At 29.2% G+C, this 18,275-nt stretch overlaps 1 protein-coding gene across 1 annotated transcript in view; it reads left to right on the top strand.

Moving 5' to 3' along the window:
- LOC126855609 (F-box only protein 21-like) overlaps positions 1 to 18,275 on the top strand; it is a 102,614-nt gene that overhangs the window by 9,822 nt on the left and 74,517 nt on the right. The gene's annotated exons all lie outside the window — the stretch shown is intronic.

The following is an 18,275-nucleotide window of genomic DNA, read 5'->3' as shown; positions in this document are numbered from 1 at the left end:
GACGTACCATCGTTCATCGGAGCCTTGAAGATAATTACGGCGCAGTGATCGTAGCGAATCATGAAGCACTTGCTCAATTTCTCGAACAAGTGTGTATCAGGTTATCATTGTTATTGTTATATCAACTAGCTTGAAAACAATAAATCTAAAATATTTATGCTAAAAATCATCAATTCTTCACACAAAGATCTTTTATTAATCTTAATTTCTAATTTCTAGGCAAAGTTTCATATCTTGCAACCTTCGCTAAAGAATCTAAAAAAAGTAATTAATTACCGTGTATGAAAGATAAATATATGTATAAATAATTTTATATAATATTTTATTTAAGATCTAAGAAAGTTCTTCATTTATTTATAAAGATATAAAATCTAATAGTAGAATATATATTGATATTTATATATAAAATACTTAAAAAAATATAATAGGATAGGATATAGAATTTTCTAATAATATAAATATAATTAATTTTTGTAAAAAAATGATGAGATATCATGTTGTAATTTCTTATTTCAAAAAATCAAGCTATACAATTTCCGGCAGGTCTGCGTGCTTTCAAAATGCGAACCCACAGCTGAAGCATTTCAACATCGACGTTGCGTCGTCGATTTTCATTGACAGAAGGATATTTTGTTCGGCGACGAGGAACGATCAAAACGTCTCTGCATGACGTTCTATCTATGCCTATACTGCAAAAAGATTTTTATCTGAGGCCTATAACAGAATTCGTAGATAGAGCTCCGAAGGAGATGATCGATAAGATTCAACCATCCGCTAACAAAGATGTCAAAGGTATTGCTACGTTTCAGCGATGACAAGAAAATTTGTATATATTTTATTTGTATAATAATTTTATATAATTTTAGTGACAGTCTCGATCCTCTCATGCCTGCACGTGACTACCATACAATCGTTCGGCGCGATATCGAGGGACATAAGCAACGAGAATGCAAAGCGAGAGACGTCGTTAGTGCTTCTTCAATTGGTTAATGCGTTGAAGAGTCTCCAGGCCCGCGGGATTGAGGACGCCAATGGATCCCTGAACGACATTATACTCTGCAGGGAGAACGTTTCCTATAGTCTGTATCTTTTGCAAGAATCAGTTAGTTTAGTATTTTCTCTCACGTCATGACAAATTGATAATCTTAATTTACGTTTAATTCCGTTTTATAGGAAATTAAATATAGACCTGAGCGATGAACCTAGAGAAAAGGAGTCTCTCTGTGCGAATGCGCTCTAATACCACTACGGCAATTACATCTGACGAGCGAGTTGCTCTTTGTACAGGATTTACTAATACGCGAGAAAGCCGTCACTCTTTCTCAGGTAAGAATTTTGATTCTGGATGTATAAATTCCGGATATAAAAGTTTGCATAGAAAAATTCTTCAATTCATAATTATCAATTTATATAAATTTATTTTATATTGTCAAAATTAGTATGCTTCCTTCGTAGATTGATTTTATTGCCACAGAATGCAGTATCCAATTTTTATTATCTACAATTATTGTCTACAATTATTTTACATTCATTTCTATTTAAACATATATTGATATCTCATATAAGATACTCAAATAAGATTAATTGATTCGATAATTAGGTAAAATCTGTGCTGGAATTTTCCTTATGGGGTCCGGCCGACGTGCCCCTCAGTGGTCCACGGGAAAGAGAAGTGGCGCTTCAACAGTGGCTCGATCTCGAGAGAACAAACATGCTTCATGCCCTTGTCAAGACGAAGGCAGCTTTGATCATTATAGACGAGTATCAGTTATTATTCTTGGTTAGAACTACTGCCAAAATTATGAGTGAAGCTTCGATGCTTTTAGACGAACAGCAGAATCGCTTGCTGCAAAGATGCTGAAGAATATATCCTTTATCGTATATGTATATCGCGAATTGCATTAAATATTTGGTGCGAGAAAATGAATATTTGAATACAAATATAAGAATACGCGAACGTTACAATAATATAATAATTCTTTTGTCATATAATTACAGTTTATATATTTTTTATCGTGATATCCCTCTTTTATATTAGATGTTATGTATTTTGAGATAATAAAGATATATGTAATTCGCTCTTAATTGTAATATAATAATAATTTGTATTCGTGGGAGAATGTGTAAGATATATAATTATTATTGATATATCTATAATTAATTTTTGAATAACTCGAAATGTTATGAATATTTTCAATTACATAACGTAATGCATAATGTCTAATATAATAATATAAACGTAGTATTATTTATAGGAAAGTGCCAATGCTCAATCGAAATGTGATTTTATGTATACAGTGCTCGGCTATGGGCGCCGTTTTAACAATTCATTTCGAGTGTAATTTAGAAATAAACTACTTTAAAAATAAACAGCTTCACATAATTACAATTATTTATAATTATTTAATACATACTATTTTTGATAATTGTAATTGTTAATAAATACAATAGTATTTTGTGTAATATTGTATTGACAAAAATGTCCAAAAGAAATTGGAATGTTTGATTTTTGTCTCCTTGCCTCTCACAATTTGGGATGCTTGATTATTGAGTTTCTTCGTCTATATTTGTACTGGTATTACTCTTGTATTTATTATAAAATCTGTAACGATACGACCATCGTTACGCGGCCGTCTACTCGCCGGACGCCGCAAACCGACCGCCGTCCCAAGCTCACCAGTCAAGGGACCATCTGAGCGAAGGCGCTACGCGCCCTATTATATTTTAAAGCGGTGAGCGAAAATAAATAAGTAATAATATTTGTTTACTTTTATAACCGGGTCGGCACACCGTACCGGAGCTCGGCTCGCGCGCTCGGGAAACCGCTCCGACCGTTTCCGAAACTTCCCGAGCCGCGGTCGGGCTCAACCGAATTGTTGGAAAACAATTATCGCGCCGACGCGATACCGCCGACGCCGGGTATAAAAAGACGCTCCACCGGCTAAAAGAGAGAATCTCATCCGCGCTCTGAAGTCGGCAAGACGCTCAGAGCAATCCAGAGACCTAGACGTTTACTAGCAAGATAGAGGTTGGGAGTACTCCGCCTCTGCTGGGCTTTCCCAGCATCTCGCCAAAAGTAAGCGCTCCGAACAAAATACCGAACGTCCGGCAACTACTCAAGCGGTGGGAAATTACCCGCCACCGACGGATATTCCCGTCTGCCGAACGCTCCTGATCCGCTGCAACCCATCCTTGCAAATCCGGAACAAATATCGCGAAGTATTTCGCGCGCCGGCATAAATCCGCCAGAGACTCGCCATTAATACGGCGACGGAATCCGTGCGCGTAGGGCCGTGAGACCGCCCTACGCACCGAATTTGGCAATACGCGATTCGCCAAGACGCGAGGCTCCCGCCCTCGCGTAGGCATACCGCGCGCCATTACAATTACCCGGCCGACAGGTGCTACCACCCATCGACGCCGGGTATCGATAATCGCACGCGACCGTTCGATTTACCGCGTCCGATCGCGCCGCTCACGAGTGCCCTACCGTGTGCACTCGAGCGCATCACGCACCGAAATCGCACCACCGCCGTGCATCCGCCGATCCGCCTGACCGACGGACACGCACTCGCGCGTCATTCCCGGTCATCCGTAATATACACGCATCCATAAGAGCCACGCAGCCTTACGCTATACATATTATATACACATACGACACACACTGTATACACTCGCCACCATACGTCATTTATACGCACATTCATACGCGATACCGCGTTCACGCATCCAACACTCATTCCATACTTACGCGCTTATACATTTATACACACTCACTCACACATTGTACATATTCTTATACGTAAATAAACACATTTATTTATTGTACACCCGGCTACGATACTTGCTATACCCTTCCGAGCCCTGGTCCCGGCCGAGTTATCCAGCACCAGCGCTCGGGAAAACCCGACCGTTACAAATCAAGAGAAATTTTAAATTTTCATCATTATCCTCAATTACTGGCAATTATTTTGTTGGAATATATCATTGAGTATTTCTGTTGATTTAAAATTAATAATTCTTTTTCTAGTGATAGCGATAAAAATTAAGAAAATTTTTTGATTTTATAGTAAATATGGAATATCTTATAGTAAATATAGTAAATATTAGAAGCAATATAAGTACAAATATGTGAGATAAAAATAAAACCTTGATTTTAAACTTTCCAAAGAAGTTTAAACGTACTGCAATCTTCTTGCGGTAAACTCTGAAATTATATTATTTATAGGCTAACTTCAGACATGTCTGATGGATATATTGTTATTAATATATTAAAATATATAATTCCTTTTAAATATTTTGTCTGTTTCAGATATATTTTCATGATAATTTTATTTTCACTGAAACTAATATAATAGTAATATAATAGTAACATAATAATATAATAATAAGTAACATAATAAATTAATATAATAGTAATATAAAAAGACATTTTAAACGTTCACTTTAACTGAATAAATGCATAACTAAAACAAAAATCTTTAATTTTCACTAATTTTGATGGCAATTAAACAATGCAACAGAAATAGATTCCACCCCACTAATCGACGATATGCAGCGCGACGCTGTTGCATGAGTTTCATTTTTAAATCATGTTCTATCATTTCTATTTGGAAAACATATATGTAAGAATAGAGAATTCAAAGATATTTTTGTAAATATGTAGTAGGTGTCACTCAAAAACATCCACCTTCAAACATTAAAAATATTAAATATTTTTTTAATTACTTCAGCCGTCTTCAAAAAATTATTTTTAACAATAATTGAGAAGGAGCAAACATCGGATGTTCGTATAATAAAAATTAGGAAATACGCATAAAGTGGACAACTTTACGGATGACCTTGATCTTGACATAAGTTGTCAAGATCATTGTCCTGAGTGACCTTGACCTTGAAATAAGTGGCGATCGCGATCTAAAAACTTATGAAGCATTATTGTGTTTTCTTTTTCCGCGAATTCATTTCCTGCTTCTTCAAACTTAAAAGTGAACTGTCCATGACTTTTTCGACTTTTGCATGGTTATTTTAATAGTATCAATAGTAACATTTGTACTAACTGATTCTGTATTCGGCAATAGAATTGAAGCGAATAATATTGAATCTTTTTCGGTTTTAGTATATTTTTCCACGCAATAATAGGCATAATTGTAGGGGTCTCAAAAATATCAAAGGCACAACAAGATTTTTAAACACACGCCGCTTTTGTTTTCTATAAAATCTGTAACTATCTGAAATAAGCACTATAGATTAAATGACTTTTCGTTGGTTTAAAATTTTTCCGATGAATTGATCCACATTTTAAAAATATCATAACGATTTAAAAGTAATCTGATATATTTACAATTTTTCATTGAAGCATAACCTTCAAATATTACAAAACTCAAATATTTATTACAGATAAATGCATTCTAAATATCTAAGTAAATAAAAACTATTTTTGTAATATCTTTACATTTCGGAATGCAGCTGTTTGGCATCTTATCCAGGATTTTCACAAATATAAATTCACAATTCAAAAATAAATTTAAATTATGAAAAATTAGAAAGCAAATACAATAATATAAAATTAAAGATAAATAAAATAAATTAATTATAGGTAATAATAATTTATAATAAGATAAATATAAATTCATAATTTAATTCATAATTAAATATTGGGTGTTATCATGCTGAGTATTACATATGCATTAACATTAACACACACCGGATATATAATACGTACTATATACGCACCATCGTCATTTTGTTGTAAGTTGTCGTGGCCAAAACCGGAAATCCAATTGCAGCCTTTTTATACTTGGGCAAAGTCTAAGTTAGCGATCTATTTTTACCATAGATATTTTATCTAAGTCTACTATATTATATATCTGTGGTCTCAATATAATATATGCGAGATAAATATACGAAAGATCAGATTATTTATGAAATAAATTATAATGTGTATTTATATTATCTAATATAATTTTGATTATTTCTTTGATCAAGATATAGCTACAAGCCTAAGTAAATTATCATTTACTTCAGTATTAACGTTAATTTTTCGGTGTTGATTTTGGATATGGCAATAAGCATCATCAACTTCAAAGGAATTAATATCGACACAACTACGCAAGCTATTAAAAAATATTTCACACAGTATTTTTACACACTTGTAAATAAACAGTACTTTTTATCGTTTTTCTATTTTCAATATTTTTATCAAATTTATTAGATATGCAATTCATATACAGTTAAAAACAGAATGTCAGAAGTAAGTGATTTTCCTTTATAACGGATATATCTCTGGATTAAACTTGACTATATTTTTTATATAACTATTAACATATAATTTTATATAACTATTAACATATAATTTAATATACGAATTTAATGTATAAAATATTAAATAAAAAAAGTTTATAAATATTGTTTAAAATTAATAAACAAGTTTATCAAGGAATTGTATGTAACAATGATAAATAACATTTTTTTTAAATATTTATTTAAAAATTTTTATAAGCAAATATAACTGTTAAATAATAATATAATTTATATTGTCTAAATATGCAATATTTTTGAAGTGTTGTATGTATATTTGTGCTGTTTAAAAGAAATAATAGAAAAGAAAAATATACAATAAATATTATAACAATAAATATTATTGGATATTTTAAAAATAATATGTATTTAACAATAAAAACAAAATAGAATTAACAAAAATTAAATCAAAATTCTATTTACATGTCTATCGAAAATATAATATAAACTAGCGCTCTACAATATTGTAAATTAAAAGAGAGATGCTATAAAATTGAACACATTGTATTATTATTATTATCTATATTAATATATTTATGCCATATACACATATATAAATTCATTTATTTTTAATTAGTATTGTTACTATAAAAATATTAAAAATAAATTAATAATATTTAAAAAATTAAAATTAATTTGTTATATAAATATGCGCTATCTTGATTAAATTAATTTAATTATAAATTTGTAATATATATAATTAATAAAAAGAATTATGTATATTTCACAAACAGAAAATCTAATTTAAATTATATAGAGTGTTCCAAAAATTTTGACACATCCGAAGTGTGAAGGTAGATTGGGCCAAACTGAGTCGAATGGGCTAAGGCGATGATTGGCTAAACTTTACTCAATAATAATTTCTTTCTGAAGCGTTATAGAGGAAAATGATACAGGATTTTTCGACTCAGTTTGGCCGAATCTACTTTTACACTTCGGGTGTGTCAAAATTTTTGGGACACCGTGTATAAGAAGTATGCTGAGTGTGTATTAATGATATTTGATATGTTTATCTATTTCTATAAAAATTTGTTTGTAAAATTTGAAAAGCGTATTTTTGTTTACGTAAACGGTTATGTGATTTAATTTTTTCTTATTTATAAGAAAATACATCGCATTTTGTGAAGTATTCTTGTAAATATAAAAGTATCATTAATATACTTTCTTGATTATAATTATATATAGTAATAATATTTAACATAATTAAAAATAAATAAGAGTTGTATCAAGCGACGCGGTAGCGTTGCGACGCCAAGTTCATAAAAAAATCGCCAAGTACATGACAAAAACTTTCTGTCATGTGAAGAATTTGTCTATGTACAGGGGCCACGCCGCTACCAAATAGCTCATCCGGAGTTTTATGTCTATAATGATAATTTATGTTATGTCTATAATGATGATTTTGATAAACTTTCGATTAAAATACCTCAGGAATTAAAGCTGTAATAAAAAATCTAATGGCACTTTTATGATATAATATGGATGCAAGCTTTTGATTGCAACCAGTTTCAATAAGATTGGTGCTGTCAATCCTGAGATATAATAATCGTTGGGTTCAGAATTGTGAAAAAATTTCTTCTTCAACTTTCAGATTCACGTACGTATGCCCGCACGCACCATACAAAGCGATTTTGTCCCTCAAGGCGCATTTACAATGCTCATGTACGATTATTCGCTTGTGCAACTATGCCTTGAGAGACAATATGAATGTTGTGCATATGTATATGATATGTATCAAGCGACGCAGTTGACAGTAGTGACGCCAAGGTAAAGAGCAGGAGAGAAAGAGAAAGAGAGCGGGAGAAAAAAAGAAAGAGCGGGAGAGAGAGAGAAAGAGAGAGAGAGAGAGAGAGGGAGGGAGAATGAGAGAGAATGGGAGAGAGGGGGAGAGAGAGAGAGGGGGGAAGGGAGAGGGAGAGAATACTTTTATCCAAAATATAATCTAACACATACATTTCTTATTTATGCATTTCACTTATGTTATTCAATTACTGATGAGTCTTAAAATGACATATTCTGTCAGGGAGTGTTAGAAACTTATATTTTTTTCTTTCTCATAGAAGAAGCATTGTTTTCATGACAAATTTTTTTTTCCAGTTTTCTATGTTAATATGCATAATGTTTAGAATGTCCCAAAACGTCAAAAAATTATATTTTCTAAAAATGTCTGTCTGTATGTACGGAATGTATATTGTATAATCTTCAACTTCCGCAATTTTTGAGATATCGGGGTAAATTTTTAAAAATGAACAGAGTATCATTAAAGAATGATTGACATTGAATTTGGAAGATCTATGAAAGGGTTTATTTTTATAAAATTTTGAATTTTTTGAAAAATGTTTGTACACGATCTTTTGCAAATTTTGCAAATTTTTAGAATTAAATTAGATTTTTTTATATAAATAAAGAATCATTAAAGGATGATTGGTATTGAATTTGATGAAGAACCGTAAAAGAGTTCATTTTTTAATCAATTTTGAATTTTTTGAGAAATGTCTATACACGCTGTAACTGCCGCAAATTTTGGGATATCTTCCTCTATGAGGAAGCCAAATTAAAAACTCACTTACTTTAAAAAGCTTAAGCTTTGTGAGCAAAATGAAATGATGAGAAAGCAATGCGCAAGTTTCTAATTTGCACAATTTTCATTTTGTTTTATAAATGAAATAAAAATTGTAAATGAGGGTCAGTATGTAAATGGAAATTATAGAATAAAGGTTTAATAGATGTAAAACGAACGTTTCGATTCCTTTTTTGAATCATCTTCAGTATTTAAGCAATAAGAGATAGTATTGCTTACATTAATATAAATTAAATAAACGCAATATTTTCCTAATAAAATTCTTAGAATGTTTAATTAATTGATCTACGATAAGTGAGATTATTTTTGAAATTTGTCAAATTACCCACGCGAGTGCGCGCGAATGAGGAAGAACCTAATACTTATGAGAAATTAGTTTTTAATCTATTTTTAATAGTTAATTTTTACTAGTAGGTAATTGATTCACTATTTTTATTACTTTCATTACTATATGTCCAAAAATAATAATTAATACTATAAAAAATGAGAAATAAAAGAACAGCATATTGTTGTGCAGCTGCGTATATAAAAAAGTTGTAATAAATTAAAAGTACAGGCTCTTGTGAATACAATCATTAATTAAATAAAAAATGGCAAATGAGAGCCAGGGGCTCTATTGTTGAAATAGTTACGTATACGTAAATGGCAAGTTGCGAATGATTGCAATGTGAAATTCTTCTAGAACAGCATTCTTGACAATCGCAAGTGCAACGTGTATGCAATTTTTCATGCACAATGCAACAAATAGTTTATACCATACGTTTCAAGAGAAACTTATTCGTTTTAGTGAAAATTGAAAAAGGTAGTGATGAAGAGCAAAGATAATAATGTATGTACATCGGAAAGCTGCCATTATGTAAAAAAACGTACAATTTTTGCAAAAATTAATTTAGAAGATATTAAAATAAACGCACCAATTATGGGCGCCTTAGAAAATATGGACATCCCAGAAAAAAGAGACTAAGATTTCATATTCAAGAAGATCCTTTCGAGTTAAGCAATAAAAAATTTGTACTATTATTTCGATTAAATAAAGCTGGTGCGAGAAATTTATCGAGCAAATTTGATTCCTCAAACAGAATAAGTGCGATAGATTCTACCACAAAGGTAATTTAATTATTCTTATATTAATTTTATTCTAAATTATTCTTACATATAATTATACATTCATACATATATATATATATATATATATATATATATATATATATATTTATATAAAATACATATACATGTATATTACATATTTATAAAGTTTACATGCTGTACATATAATCTACAAATATCCATCTATTTAATTATGTTAGGCCAAAAAATCTATATATTTGTACATTGCATATATAATCTCTAAAAGAATTAATATTTTTTATAATTCACAGTGACTGAAAAAACGCACTTGAAAATTGACTGTATTTATCGCATTTGAAAATTAAAGAAACTGAGGTACAATTTTGCATTATACTTTATTATTATCGTATAAATAAAAATGCAAGCTAGAAAAAAGATATTATATACAATTAGATAAACTAAAGACAAGAATAGACAAAAAGCTAGCTCTAGAATTGGAAGGCAAAAAAAAACATTATATTCCATTTGAACAATATCGAACCTTACTCAATATATTTAATTTTATATCATCAAATTATTATTTATCTTGTTTCTTGCAAAATTTTTTTTAAAAAAGACGTAAATCTGAAGGCCTGCAAAATTCGACTAAAGAGTTTTTTGATAAAATTAAGATGGAGCGAATTCTTTTTGAAAACAAAATTATAAATGTCAAAGAAACAAAAGATAGTCGAACAAAAAATTAATATATTATCGACTTTTAAAAAAAGACGTTTTAGATACTCGCAAGTATTGTTGTTTCTCTTTCGCGATTCTGATTTGTTATCTCGACACTGCGCTATGCATTCTTTCATATAAATAAAAATCTGTTATGGCTGAGTAACGTGTTCAAATATTAAGTATGTGTGTATAATTTTTATTAATTAATATGTAAGTAATTTCATAAATGTGCGGATGAACCCAAGGAATTTCGTCGGAAATGTAAACAGACTTTTTAATCCCGATTGATGCCAACCGTAGGTTAGCGAAAACGAGGGAGTATGCGTTTCACCGAGCTCGGATCGGATTATTATCGGAGTTCTCGATAACTACAACGTAGTTTGATCATCTTTTAAAAATATAAGTTTGTTATTAATCAAGAAAGATGAAAAGCGTACTATTATCGTTACTTATTTTATAGCAATGAAGGTATCATTTAAGCAAGAGGTGACAGCGTGACTCCACCTCTCGCTTAGATGATGCTTTTGTTACTAAGAGATGCACACAAATAATCCGTCATACATGCCTGCCGATACCGGCCTACTGCTTTCCAACGCGCTCATTAGCTCACATATTTTAATTACTAACGCAAAAACTATTGTGAATTTTTACAAAATGGTATAGGACTTTTCGACTCAGTTTGGCCCAATTTACCTTCACACTTCGGGTGTGTCAAAATTTTTAGGATACCATGTATATACAGAACAGTTAAAACAGATATTATGATATATAAGTTTTTTGTAGATAATACGAAAAAAGAAGAAAAAACTTATTGAAAAAGCAACGCAGCTATAAATCAATTGCGCTATAGAAAATTTTTTAATTAAAAAAGTTTTTAAATAGCTTTCAAAAGAATGAAATAATAAAAAATTTTTGAAAAAAAAAACTCCCAAATGCTGCCTAAAAAATATTACATTTAATAACATTACATATAATAACAAAATAAAAAAAAATGAAATAATAAAAAAGTAAATAATAAGAACAAAAAAAAAATAAAAAATGAAATAATAATAAAAAATAAATAATTAGAACAAAAAAATCAAATAAGAACAAAAAATAATAATAACAAAAATAAAACAAATAATAATTAAAAATAAACCAAAAACCAAACAAGTAAACAAAAAAGAGCAAGGTAAAAAAGAAAAAATTAAGCTTAGAAAAGTTTGAAATAATATTATATTTATTCGCAAACACATCACACACATAAATTTAAATATAATAAGATCAATCATAAATTGCTATTTTATGTCATAACTCTGATTACAGAAGCTTTACGACATTAAAGTTTTTCTACTAGAATTTTTCTGTTCAAAGATGTGCAAAGTGTGATCCACTTCGTGATCAGAGTATAAATATCAATAATTATTATATATATGGAAAGTAATAATCATTACATTACACTGTAATTATTAATTACAAATTTTGCAAGAGCAGTCAGGAGACCGTAAACCTAATAAAATTTGGTTTCACATGTGAGATTTTAACAATTGATAACAAATTGTGTAAGAAATTTTATAAAAAATATTTTACTTTTTTACAAAGTTTTATATTAATTCCACTGCAATATAATTATAAAATACTTTTTTTATTTTTCATAAATAAATATAATTTTTATGACTTATAATGTAACCGTACTTTCTTTTTAAAACTTTCAAGTCCTATGGTTTTTACAAGTTCTTTCAAGTCAGTTATATCTATTTAGAGATTTATTGAATATTTATTTAATATATCCATATACAATTAATTTTCACTCGATTTCTCTCATTTAAGTATAATTTAAAATAACAAACTTAAAGGATGCTATATTATTGTAGCAGATGCGATCTCGATAATACATTGTGCATATGAGTGCATCGTACAAGCTACTTTTTTTTATTGCTTAAAACAATATCATTCAAACATATCGATTTATATATACGCAAATAAAATTTTGGAAAATGCCGACCACAAAATGGCTTTTAGAAAAACAATTAACGATTATGGCGCAATATTTTGTGCCACACGTGTCTTATTCGGCTATAAAAATGTGGTTAAATAAAATAGCACAGACAGTATTTCTTCGTTTAAGTAATAGCTATCCAAATCATTCAATTTTTTTTACGAGTTCGGAGCAATTTGCTTTTTGGAGAGATAACAATATTGATGACAATTTCTGGGATGACAGTGAATCAAAACAAATTATATACATTTTCGAAGAATATATATTTTCGGAGTTAGAGGTCCATGAATTGTATGAATTATTAATGTTATCACCTCTCGAAACCAAATATATAAAATATGTAAGATATTCTAATTTATATTAAATTATAATAATAATTTGTTATGCCCGACACAAATATAACTATAATTTTTATATAATTATAATCTTATAATATACAATTCAATATACAATTTTAAGAAAATATAAATATTGAAACTATATGCAAAAATATTACAAATATAATACAGGTAGATTATAACACATTGTATAATATAATTTAATATATTTATGTATCAATATCTAAAGAGATTATATTAAATATAATTATTTATAACTTAAGTCATTACATTACATTATTTTAAGAATTACATGTGTGACAAAATATCGATTGAACTTTATTATTACGTTTTTATAGATTAGATCTGACACTATAGTAGAGAAACTATTAAAAAGAAGGCCAAAAATGGTTAAATTTGCTGTGGATTGTAAAGCATAACTTGCTCGGTACCAAAAAGTATTACGGCGTGATCGTTGGATGGCATCGCCAATATAATGAAAAAGATAAATTGGAATATTGGACTATTAGGTTTCCAAATTTGCAACGTCTGATGTATATACATTTTGACATTTGTAAATATGAAAAAGTTTCAGACCATCAACCGCTCTACATTATTTTTACCGATAATGATACAATATGTTATGCTTTTTAGTAGCATTCTTATAGATTACATACTCATATGTATTTTTTGGTGGCTTATATACAATGTAAATGTGGGCGTATAATTTTTTATTTTAGACCAACTACGGATTTGTTCACCGAAAAAAATTAAAAATATCGAAATTGGAAGGTACTTTTCCAGTTTCGAAGGTACACATTACGTACCGAATGCAAGCTTAGAAAGACAATATCCAAACGATTCCGCTGCAATAGCCAGAATATTTGCCAAACAGAAACGTTCATCACGTTAAAATGTATAAATTTGTTGTATGTTATATTGCAACAGAACTTTTTATGAATATATTGATGTATTTCGAAGATTTTAGAGTTAAAATTGTAATATTTAGACGCAAATTGAAAAAATGAATAAAAAATATCAAATTATATCAAATTACATAAGCGTGTCATTAAATATTTATTTTAATATGTCCACCAAACAAATAATATTGAAATCTGGAAGTACTTGTCTAGTTTAAAAAGCACTTATTATGTTCCAAATGCAAGCTTTTGTTTGGAAAACATTCAAACTACACCGTTGTTACACGGAGAAAAAATTTTAATTTTAATTAATTCTAACTCTCATTAATTTATAATACACTTTTAAATAACAATTTATTTTTGTATTATTGATAAACCATCATAATTTTATAGAACAAATTATTGTATACAACATAATAGAATTTAAAATTAACATTTACCTAATATATTTTATTATTTGCCATAGTAAAATTTGTAGATGCAAAGTTATAATTTTCATTTGTGTATCATTGTTACATAATTAAAAATATTACTTCTCAAAGTTAAATATGATCAAAAATAATTAGGAGAAAAATGCCATATTTTGTCTTTATACTTAATATATGTATATGTCAAGATTAATCAAGATAATTAATCAAGATAAGTTAAAAATATTTTACGTAATAATTAACATAGTTATAATCATATATATTAAATTGTATAGTGTTAACTTTTTGTATAACACTATAATTTTTGCGGATAAATTTTACGGGAAGTAACGTATAAATGCTAATTTAAAATTATAAGATACATCATAAATATTGAAAAAATGTTTTTTTAACATTTTTCGAGTGGACATTATGATTTACAAAAACACATTTCTAAAAATCAATTAGAAAACATTTTAAACAAACATTTTTGAATTATTTCTAAAATGATATAACGTGTGCCACAATATATTTTGTTTTATCTTTATACAACATTAAGCATTCATCACGCTCGCTAAAACAGCTCTTATTCTATCGCATAGCAAATAGCTTCTATGTTATTACAATCTTTTCATAATATTATTCCTACATTTCGTCTTTTATATTTTTTGATTTATCGGAGTCTCGTAATGTAATTTAAATAATACTAATACACACACATACATATATAACACAAATAAAATAATTTATTTACACTAAAAATAAAATTTTTTTAATCAAATAAATACATTTTGTTAATTTTGTTTTTTTCTACATAAATAAATATATATTTTGATTCCAAAACGTTTTGTTATAATAAATAAATTATTAATATTATTAATACAAATAAATTATTATTATTATTATCGCACATATAATAGAAATTATAATTTTTAAAATTAGTTATTTAATATTTTAATATAAAATGTTAACAAACAAATTTTTCTTTTTATTTAATTAAATAAAAACATACTTTGTTTTTACTTTATATATATTTTATTAATTTAAATATATTTGCTGCTTGATTGAAATAATTAATTCCTTTGCAAGTAGGCACTTAAATAAATAATTTTATTAAATAAAAAAATTTTTTGAATTTAGCTCATTTTTTCAGTGTGACAATAGTGGAATATTTCTAAGCTGGACATTCGGATTTTTCTCAGATAACATTCGCGATGTCCCTTTGCGAGTCTGTGTAGTACCTTTCGAAAGCGCGTGCTTGAGTTCCGGGGCGACATTCTTTCGCATCGTTTTTCTAGCTGGAAACACATTCCCTGCCATCGAAAAAATTTGCATTTAAATGCCTACCTTACGTAAGAGCGCGAGGCAAACACGCGTTCAGGAAACGGCCGAGAAAGCCGACTCTTTCGAAGTCGCTCCAAAAGACATGGCGTTCTTACATCTTAAATTATCGTCGAAATTGCTCGGACAATACTTCGATGCAATGCGAGTTTATGCAAAAAATAACAATTGGCATTCAATCAGTCGATTAAAAACAGATTTTTCAGATATTTATTAATTAATACTAATTAGTTTGATAAAAAAATTTTACTCAAGAATAACTGCTTTATGAAGCATTATAGAAAAAAATGATAATGGAGATTTTCCGTTCAGTTTACTGTGCTCTATTCGCTCACGACCTTATATTATATTATTTCTGTGACATGATATTATGCCGCTTGTTGCAGCATAAATGAAGATGATCTCCGAGATGATGAGTGTGTTTTTGATCAACAACGATAGACATATTGAAATTGAGTCAGCTATCGAATTGTTGAGTGTTACTGACAGCTTTATTCTTTCAAACTGTTTCCTAATTGTTTCTCGAGTTATTCTATTTTATAATAAAGTTCCTTAAATGTTTCTTTAAAGAGAGTTTTTCTTACTTAAAGTGTTGGTGATGATGCGCGCTTTCGGTTACTCAATATTGATCGCGGACGTAACATTTTGAGGGCTCGTTCGGAAGACAACACAAAATTAAAAAAAAAAATTCTGATGATATTATTATGAAAACAATGCAATAGAATTCACAATCGGATACGGGAATGACACCGCGAAAAAAACTATGGACTGCAACTCCCTATCGTGCTGCTACATCAACTCTCCAGGTGGCGACTCAAGAAATTCATCAATCGCGAGACAGCAACAACAATGAGCTGAATTTGACACACTTCTGCACTAGCCAGATGAGGAGATCCGAATAGGAGAGAATCTGCGGCAACGGGATAAAGAATTAAGTGGTTTAAAAAATAGAAATCCGTTAGAATATAGAAATCGTGAAACTATTAATTCTAAACTTGATTTTAAATTAATATCGGATACTTATGATGGAAGTGTTCCTCTTCGCGAATATTTTGCATAATTCAATTTGATAGCGCAAGCAAATGCTTGGAGTGATTCATTAAAAAGTATTCATTAAACTAGTATTCAACATCAAGCTTAAAAGGAAAAGCGATCTGTTTTGGATGAGATAGGTAATAGAAATTGAAAATCTTTGAAGAATTAAAATCAAAATTGGAATTACGTTTTGGAGAAGAACATTTGGCACAGACATGTTATGTTCAGTTTACAAATAGAAAACAAAAATTTTCTGAAGATTTACCTATATTAGATGCAAATTTATGAAGATTGTCGGAGTTAACTTAATTTTTTCGTGAGATTATAGATAAAATTGCATGTGCACAATTCATCACTGCGCTGTCGAACGGATTTATAAAATGTATCTTACAATTGTAAGATGTTTCATTTTTAAAATCTTTAAAGTGTTGGCAATGCGCGCTTTCAATTAATAAATCGTGAATGTAACAATACATAAAAAATTAACAATAAAAAAGGCTTTTCCTGTCTTTTATAAAAAAGAACATTTTGTATAGAAATTTGTAATTTCGAATGGATATAAGATGACCAGATGCCAGAGATTTAATCTTTAATCTTGAGTGAAAATCATAAAGTTGTTTCAAGATAATTTTAATTTTTTTAAACAGAATCACTGTTGTGTACTTAGTCGCTAAGGAAATGGTTTTTCGAAATCTGTACGTCCAGAGAATAAGAATTCACGCTCTGAGTAAAGTACTTCCGGACTTTTGGTAGACAATGATATATTTGTAGTCTTAGTACACTTGTCACTTATTCACAGTTATGGAGATCGGGTGCGATATGTTTAATAATTTAATAATATGCGATAATATTAAACAGCTGCAAATGAGCGATGCGAGCGAGCAAATCTCATGCTTAGAATACAGAATGTCCCATCAGAATTGGCTATCTCCTTTTATCTTTTAAACTTAAAAGAGATAGGCAGTAATAAATATATAGGGTGTCCTAGTCCACCCGTACACCCCTTTTCTTTCAAAAACTAAGTATTTTAGAGAAAAACATTTTTAACAAAAAGAGAAAAACATTTTAAACAAAAATGATTTTGAGGTGAACATAAGATGGTATCATTGATTTGACCTTGGATGGCATCGTTAAGGTCAAGTCAAGAACATCTTTAATTTCTTAAATGGAATCCCCTATTTTTTTATTGCATATTCTTATAGCTTATGTCGAGAGCTTTCCAAAATACTATAATAAATATTTTTTCATTAAGAATTTTTTGAGTTATTTTGTATCTTAATCTGACATATTTTAGTATAAAATATAAAATATCTCGAAAATTATTTAGTGTTCGATAATTGTATCGTAATACTTTTATGTACAGAATAATAAGATGAATCAAATGGTGTACAGAAAATAACCGCGGTATACGAGTCATGAGTCAAACTTGATCGTGCCGATCCTGACCGAGCGAATTTCATGCTGTCCCATACATCAACTTCAATGCCTCACCATTCAAATTCTATTCATCGGATCACTTTTTTGTAAAGAGCTTTTTGGCTTAGAATTTTTTTGGTGAAGAATCTGTCATTAAAAACTTTTCTGCCAGTTCTGGAACATCCTGTATATCAAATT

This window comes from Cataglyphis hispanica, chromosome 16 (genome assembly GCF_021464435.1).
Source record: "Cataglyphis hispanica isolate Lineage 1 chromosome 16, ULB_Chis1_1.0, whole genome shotgun sequence".
In the NCBI taxonomy this organism is placed as follows: domain Eukaryota; kingdom Metazoa; phylum Arthropoda; class Insecta; order Hymenoptera; family Formicidae; genus Cataglyphis; species Cataglyphis hispanica.
This window is presented reverse-complemented; position numbering and strand designations above follow the sequence as displayed.